Below are 7333 nucleotides of genomic sequence, written 5' to 3'. Positions count from 1 at the left end.
GATGAACAGCAAGCCCAGAAATCTGTGGAGAGGACAAGCTGGAGGAGGCATTGTACACACAGCACGGGGGATGTCATTGTCATTTAGTCCCCTCCAGGCGTCTCACACATGCGGACATTAGGCCAGAGGTGTGGATACAGTCAACTCGCTGGGACTTCTTTGGCCCCTGGGCTCCAGGGCCTGGCCTGGCCTGGCTGTTGGTTTCATCACTGGTCATCATTCAGGTTTCTGCCTTCTGAGTCCAGGAAATGGGGAAATAGATTACTGTGCTCTCATCACCTGAATACCCCCAAACAGCCCTGTTTGAAGACCCCATGCAGGAGAGGATCTTCCAAGGTGGGGCAGGCGTTCCCTGAGCAGTGCAGCTGGGGCTCTGTCTGCTGCATGCCGGCTTTTGTTGGAACAAGTGTTAGGTTGAGCTGCCTCAGATTCCCTGGGTCAATCAGTTCCAGATATTAAAGCAGACATGGCTCAGATTCACCCTGGACACCCACTTCTCCTCCATTCCTTCAGCTAAAAGAATTCATCACCAAATCCTCTTCTTTCACTTTTTGGAAAAAGTACTCCATACATCTGAAAGATGGGACAGAGTCATGGCAGGAGCGCTGAGCCTGCCAACGTGCTGAATGTGTTGCCTACACATACCACTGAATCACTGGAGAAGGAAATGGCAACCCACTCCAGTATTCTTGCCTGGAGAATTCCATGGACAGAGGAGCCTGGCAGGCTATAGTCCATGAGGTCGCAAAGAGTCGGACACGACTGAGCAACTCTCACTCACTCACTGACCACTGAATCACAGTAAACTGTGGAAAAGTCCATTCTGAAACACCCACACATTTAAATAATGTATGTTTGATGCTCCAAATTTTTTTAAAAAATTATTTATGTGTTTTTAACTTTTTGGCCACACCATATGGCATGTGAGATCTTAGTTCCCCAACCAGGGATCGAACCTGCATGCCCTGCACTGGAAACAGAATCTTAACCACTGGACTGCCAGGGAAGTCCCCCCTCTTTTTAAAAAAGTTAATTTTTAAATTTTTATTAAAAAAAAACATGGCACATGTCATGAGTTTTCACGTCATCCTTGCATGGGGGCCAGGCTAATGGTCTCTGTACTGTTCCAATTTGGGTGTATGAAGCCAGCATTGTGTTTCAGTTTATTCATTGGGGGTACTATGTGGTATGGGTGGAATCTGTAGGAAACATTTTAAAAAAATAACAAATTACATCCTGTGGTCTCTCTTCCTTTTTTATTTTTATTTTATTTTTTACCTTAAGTACAATGCATACCGATAAAAAAGATGTACGTTGCATGTATCCGTGATAATAGCCGCAGCCAAGGCAGTCTGAAGCATATTAACAACAGACTTATCTGTGGAGCAGCACCTTATGTAAGATGCATTTTCCTCTAGAGCCAAGCAGCGCAGAATCCACCTACATGGCAGATAAGTGGCCCCTGGGCCCACATGCAGCCCAGTGCCAGGGCTGCGGCTGGGGAGTTTTCTCAGCCACAGAATTGACACAACAAGGGTAGGATTTCCATTTAGTGCAACAGAAGCTGCCATGTAAATGGCACTTGATGCTTTGCAGTCTGGCTGTACTAATGTCATCTATGGAACCCAAGATAATTTCAGTGACATCTTTCTTTTCTCTTGGGGAGAAATGTGCTTTCAGCCAGGGTCCATCTGACAAGCCTGGGTAAAGATTTGCATGGCAGGTGGAGACCGTGTATAAAACTGTCCCCCACCCACTCCAGTGCTCTTGCCTGGAGAATCCCAGGGATGGGGGAGCCTGGTGGGCTGCCGTGTATGGGGTCGCAGAGTCGGACACGACTGAAGTGACTTAGCAGCAGCAGCAGCAGCTCTGCAAAAGATATAGGGCTAAATAACTTCTTGGTGGAAGCTGATGGAATAACCTTGATTCCTTGCTTCTGGGTGGCCAGGGGCTCCTTAGACTGTGGTGTCCAAATGGATCATCCAAGTAAGCCGGCACCCTCATCTGTGCAGCTCTGTGAGCTTTGGGTGTGTGGCTTGGTTAGGGATGTGATGCTATTCATCTGTAGCTCCGCCCCCATCCAATCACAACCTCTACCCTTCAGCCCCAGGTCCCAACTCACACCCATGTGGCCGCAGATTGGCTCTTTATTCTGATCTGCATGCCATCACTCCCTGGTGCAGTTGGAGCCTTTCCCCAGGCTGCTGTCTGTCTCCCTCTCCCACTTCAGTTCTCCACTGCCAGCCTTCCCTGGCTTCTCTGCCTTCCCAGCTGTTCTACTGTTGGTCTCTCTAGCAGACCAGTATTGCTTATTATCCAGAGCCTCCGTGAAACCATCCAACCTTTGCCTTTTGCTCTTTATCCAGGCCTCAGAGCTCTTGGGAAAGTCATGAAGGTGGAGTCAACATCTAACATCATCTGGAGACTCTGAGTCGTGTTGAACTTCTCTTCCTCTTGGGACTCCTTCTTGGCGTTTCCCCGGAGGGAGCTTCAAGCATGGGACCTCAAGGCATGGACTACTTCTGCCTCATCCTGTCTCAGGGCAGTGGGGTCTTCCTCTCCAACTTTCGTACCTCAATGACTCTGTCGCTCCTTATGCTCCTTTGGTCTGTCTGATTCTCTCTCTGTAGTTTTCTCCTCATCATCCTTTGCTGGACTTTTCCTGGGAGTGGTCAGCATTTCTGCTTCCTTGCTTTTACCACCTGCATGCCTCTAATCGCTTTTTTTTTTTTGGGGTCACATATCATGAGGGAACATAGTTTTCTGACCAGTGATCAAACCCCTGCCCCCTGCATTGGAAGCTTGGAGTCTTAAGCCCCAAACCACCAGGGAAGTTCCATGTAATCTTTTGTTATTTAATTTCCACTCCTTCCATTTTGTGAAAATGATATTTTTGAAGGACACAGATGAGGCTGTGTGAGACTCAGTGACTGTTCCTTAAGCTAGTGTCAGGGCTTGTCTTGTATGACGACCATATCCCTCTTTTAGTAGACAAAATAATGACCCTTCAAGGATATTCACGTTCTAATCCCTGGGATCTGTGATTATGTTACCTTATATGGCAAAAATAACTTGGCAGATGTGACTAAATTAAGGATCTTGAGTTGGGGAGATTATCCTAGCTTATCTGGGTGGGCCCAACGTAATCACGGGAGTCCTTATAAGGAAAAGAGGGATATAGGAGAGTCTACTTTGGGGAGGAGCTGTGATGACCCAAGCAGAGAACAGATTGATACTGGGCCAGGAGCCAAGGAATGCTGGCAGCCTCTAATAGCTAGAAAAAGCAAGGAATGGATTATCCCATAGAGCCTTCAAAAGTGACACAGCTCTGCCAATACTTAATTTTAGCCCCATAAGACCCATTTCTGATTTCTTCCCTCGAGGACTGTAAGAGAATAAATTTGCATTGCTTTAAGACACTGAGTTTGTGGTAAGTTGTTACAGCAACAATAAGAAACGAATACACGTCTCAAAACTCTCTTCTCTCTAGATTGTCCCGTCTAAAGTGATGGAAACTTCTGCTTCATCTTCTGGTCTTTTTCAACCTGTTTCCTCCAAAATGGAAAAATGCATTTAGCATTTTCACAATGAATATTTGCAGAAGTAGTCTGTTTAAAATGATACCACTGTATTTAGGACATGTGGGGATACCTCCCTTCTTAGAGAATCTTCCTCCACCCACAGCCCTTAATGGGTAGACCTCAGATCCATGACCCACCCCCAAAATAGCTGATTGACTCAGGGGTGTGCGTCTCATCTAAGGGGACCTCATTGGTCAGCTGGCTTGGTGCAGAAAAGGGGAGTTGGGCCAATCAGATGCCCACTCTGGGAAATCTGTCTAATACCAAGTTTTTGTTCATGATAGGCACTGGATCAGAAAGACTGGTATATTTATATCTGGTATGGCAATAAAGGACTAGATGAAATTCAGAGAGTGGAGAAACTCAGAGGTGACTAATTGGAGGATGAGAAGGGGGTGAAGGTAGAGATCTTGTGGAACCGCTAAGGCGGAGGAGGCAACAGCCTCTGTGTCTTGCAGCAACTTTGGTTTCACCTTTGCCGAGGCCTGTGAGTTTTCCATGTTTCTTTGAGACACTCCTCTTTGACTTGGTTGGATTTCTGTTCCTTAAGCTCAAAGATTCTCAGACTGGAATGATCTGTGTTTGTCCAGTTGCTCAAGCCAGAAACCTGGGATGTCACCTTTGACTCTTCTTATCTTCTCTGTTGTCCCAGAGCCTGAATACATAAGAAGGAGGAGAACATGGGTCAGACCCTGAGAAAAGCCAACAATTTGAGGAGCAGAAGAAGAATCTTCAAAAGGAGAAGAGAAGGAGAAATGGGATGAAAGCTAGGAATGCTTCCTGAAGCATCTCTGAAGTGAAGGAAGCGAGTGCTTAGAAGCACTGAATGTCATCAGATCCCAAATCAACTGATTTTTGTTTCGATGGGTGATGAAAAAGGAAACAACTTTTTGGAAACCCAGTATCTTAAAACTGGGAGCTGGGGGAAGAGCATTTGGGTGAGGGAATACATAAGCCATTCTCCAGTGAAAGCCAAGGCAAGTTGTTTATTAGTGCCAGCTGCAAAATACATACAGAAATGAGAAATGAATGATGAGGATTGCAACTAGATCTGACTTTGAGCTCCTCAAGGTCAAAGCTTGTGTCTTATTCACCCACCTACTTGCAATACCTGGCTTAGCTCCTGGCATTCATTCATTCTTGCCACAATCTCTGTCACATATTTAGGTATCAAGAACATAGTAGGCATTCAATTGGACAAATTAAGCTCTTTTTACATCATGTTCTGAAAATTGTTCATTTGAAAAACTCCAGACTTCCCTGGCTGACACTTTTAGCCACCAGAATGCATGGGAAGAAGAGATAGTTTGTTTAGAACTAAAGATATTTTCCACTTGTCAAGGAAGGAATCCAGATTTTGAGCAAGTATTGAATTGTGTGCTAAAGAAAATATTTAATGAAAAAAATTTGTTGTTTGTATGGATGGATCCATGCAACTAAAACTGTTCATACAGAGATAATCCTCGCTGAAAAAGTTAAGGATAAGGGCCTCCCCAACATTGGGTTGGACTTGCCCCGAATGAAGGGGATACCCTGAATGTGCCAGGTTACCACTCTGAAGTCATAATGATCCATATGGAGTACTTTGCCCCATCAAAGGAAATTCAATGCAGACCCTGGACCTTTGACAGTAGAAAATAAACTCCCTACCTCTGTGGCTCATTTTGGAAAACAGAAAAGGGAAATTGTATAATCAAATGTGCTCTTTTGAAGATTCTGAGAGCAGCAGGACAGAAACCTTGTGGGTAGCATGCTTAGGTTGGGTTGAAAACAACTGGAGTGTTTCTGTGTCCATAGGCAGCCCTCTAGGTTGGATGCAGCCCGGCTTTGTGAGAACTGATTAGGATGCAAAGCAATCTTGCAGTCTTGTTCCTGGAGCGTGTCTCACCTCTGTCCCCTCAACTCTGCCTCGGCCCATTCCTAGGTGTGAAAGTTCTGATTGTTATCTTGGTTACAGAATCCCATTCCTTGTCTGTTTTCTTTTGCCCTTATCCTCACACTTCTTTGAATGTCCTTTCATGGGACGCCTTGATCTGCTCCCAAAGAAATGCAATTATCAGAAATCAACCTCTCTCACCCATTTCTGCCCTAAGCAGCTTTTGCCCACTGGTGAATTTCGCATTGTACTGAGAAAGTCAGCAACTAATACTAGTAACAATAAAATATGTTTGTATTTTTTAGATGACTTTTTCCACTGGGGACTCCCTGGTGAGAGCCAGGCGCTGAGCAGAGTAAGTGTGTATATGAGCTGGAAATGGAGAGCAAGAAAGAGACCTGGCCGGTTGAAGCCTTTCCTTGACAGCTAATTTCCATTTTTTGGTATCAAGGGGTCTGTGCCAGTAATTGGCATGCAGATTGTGTCTGATGGGCCTGTTATACAGAATAAAGGAATCTGCTAGTTAGAATAAGCCAACCCCAGGCTGATGGATGGGGCATAAGGAGGTCATTGCAAAAGAGAAATTGTGTGTGTGTGTGTGTCCCTGTGCGTGCGTGTGTTTCACAAGAATTCCACCCCCCCATCTCCCTCTTGATCCAGCAAACTCTAATCTTTCATATTGCATTGAGACAAATGTTGCTCCATTTCTCTCCCTTTCTCTGTTTTTCCCTTAAAGGGATATTTGATAGAACCCAGTCCAGGTTTTAATAAAGTGTGGGGGCAAAGGAGAAATTAAAGCAGTGTCATGGTTTGTTAGCAGCCCAGGATCTTTCAGGATGGGCCCAGGCTACAAATTATACTCTGGAATTAATTGGCAGAAGGTAGTTCTCCCGTCCATCATGCTTAATCCAAAGGTGTGGGTGGAAGGGGCTGTGGGGCATCTACAGGAATGTATATACTCTTATCCACTGCCCCTTTTCTTTGTCTAAGTCACTGGTGCCATTAGGTAGCTGTTTCCTGGACCCTCACCCCATGCCTCGTTTAGGTAGGAGTTGTACCATCTCCTGTTACCTCTAGAGTATAGGTGCTATATAATGTTGTGTTAGTTTCTACTGTACTGCAAAATGAAGCAGCCATACATACATTTATCCCCTCCCTTTTGACTTCCCTCCCATTCAGTCCCTCACAGTGCATTAAGTAGAGTTTCCTGTGCTACACACTAAAACAGAATATTATTATATTTTAAAAAAGAAATAGATGAATCCCTCATAGAAAATTCTTTGCTTTATTTTTCATTAGAGAAATTCAGTTGTGTCACTGAGCAGATGTCAGCACGAGTTCTGAAGCCCTTTGGCTTCTGAACTGATCCAGAAGGGTCCCATTGGGTTATTTTTTTCTGGCTATGTCTTTCCCCAAGGCTGCCATAACAGGTGAATGCAGAACATTTAAAGGGTCCAATTGTAGTCCTATACTTTTGGGTAGGACTATGATTTTACCTTTTTAACTCACTAACCTCTAAGAGTGGGGCCAAGGGCCTCTAGAAAAGTGGTACTGGAGGGAAAGTAGAATGAGGAAGAAGACAGAGGAAGAACAAGGACAAGCGGCTAAGGAGTAGGAGGGAGGGAAGTGAGAATGAGGATAAAGAGAAAGGGACAGAAGAGGGAGACCAGAGACGAGAACAGAGGATGAGTTGGAGGTTCAGTTCAGTTCAGTTCAGTTACTCAGTCGTGTCCGACTCTTTGTGACTCCATGAACTGCAGCACGCCAGGCCTCCCTGTCCATCACCAACTCCCAGAGTCCACCCAAACCCATGTCCATTGAGTCGGTGATGCCATCCAACCATCTCATCCTCTGTCATCCCCTTCTCCTCCTGCCC

General features: G+C 45.2%; 1 non-coding gene across 1 annotated transcript; it reads right to left on the bottom strand.

Moving 5' to 3' along the window:
• Positions 1-1053: 1053 nt before the first annotated feature.
• On the bottom strand, positions 1054-1160 carry LOC112587393. The gene has a single exon (XR_003111876.3). It is a non-coding gene; the product is annotated as a U6 spliceosomal RNA (small nuclear RNA).
• Between the last annotated feature and the right edge of the window lie 6173 nt (positions 1161-7333).

This window comes from Bubalus bubalis, chromosome 1 (genome assembly GCF_019923935.1).
Source record: "Bubalus bubalis isolate 160015118507 breed Murrah chromosome 1, NDDB_SH_1, whole genome shotgun sequence".
Classification (NCBI taxonomy): domain Eukaryota; kingdom Metazoa; phylum Chordata; class Mammalia; order Artiodactyla; family Bovidae; genus Bubalus; species Bubalus bubalis.
This window is presented reverse-complemented; position numbering and strand designations above follow the sequence as displayed.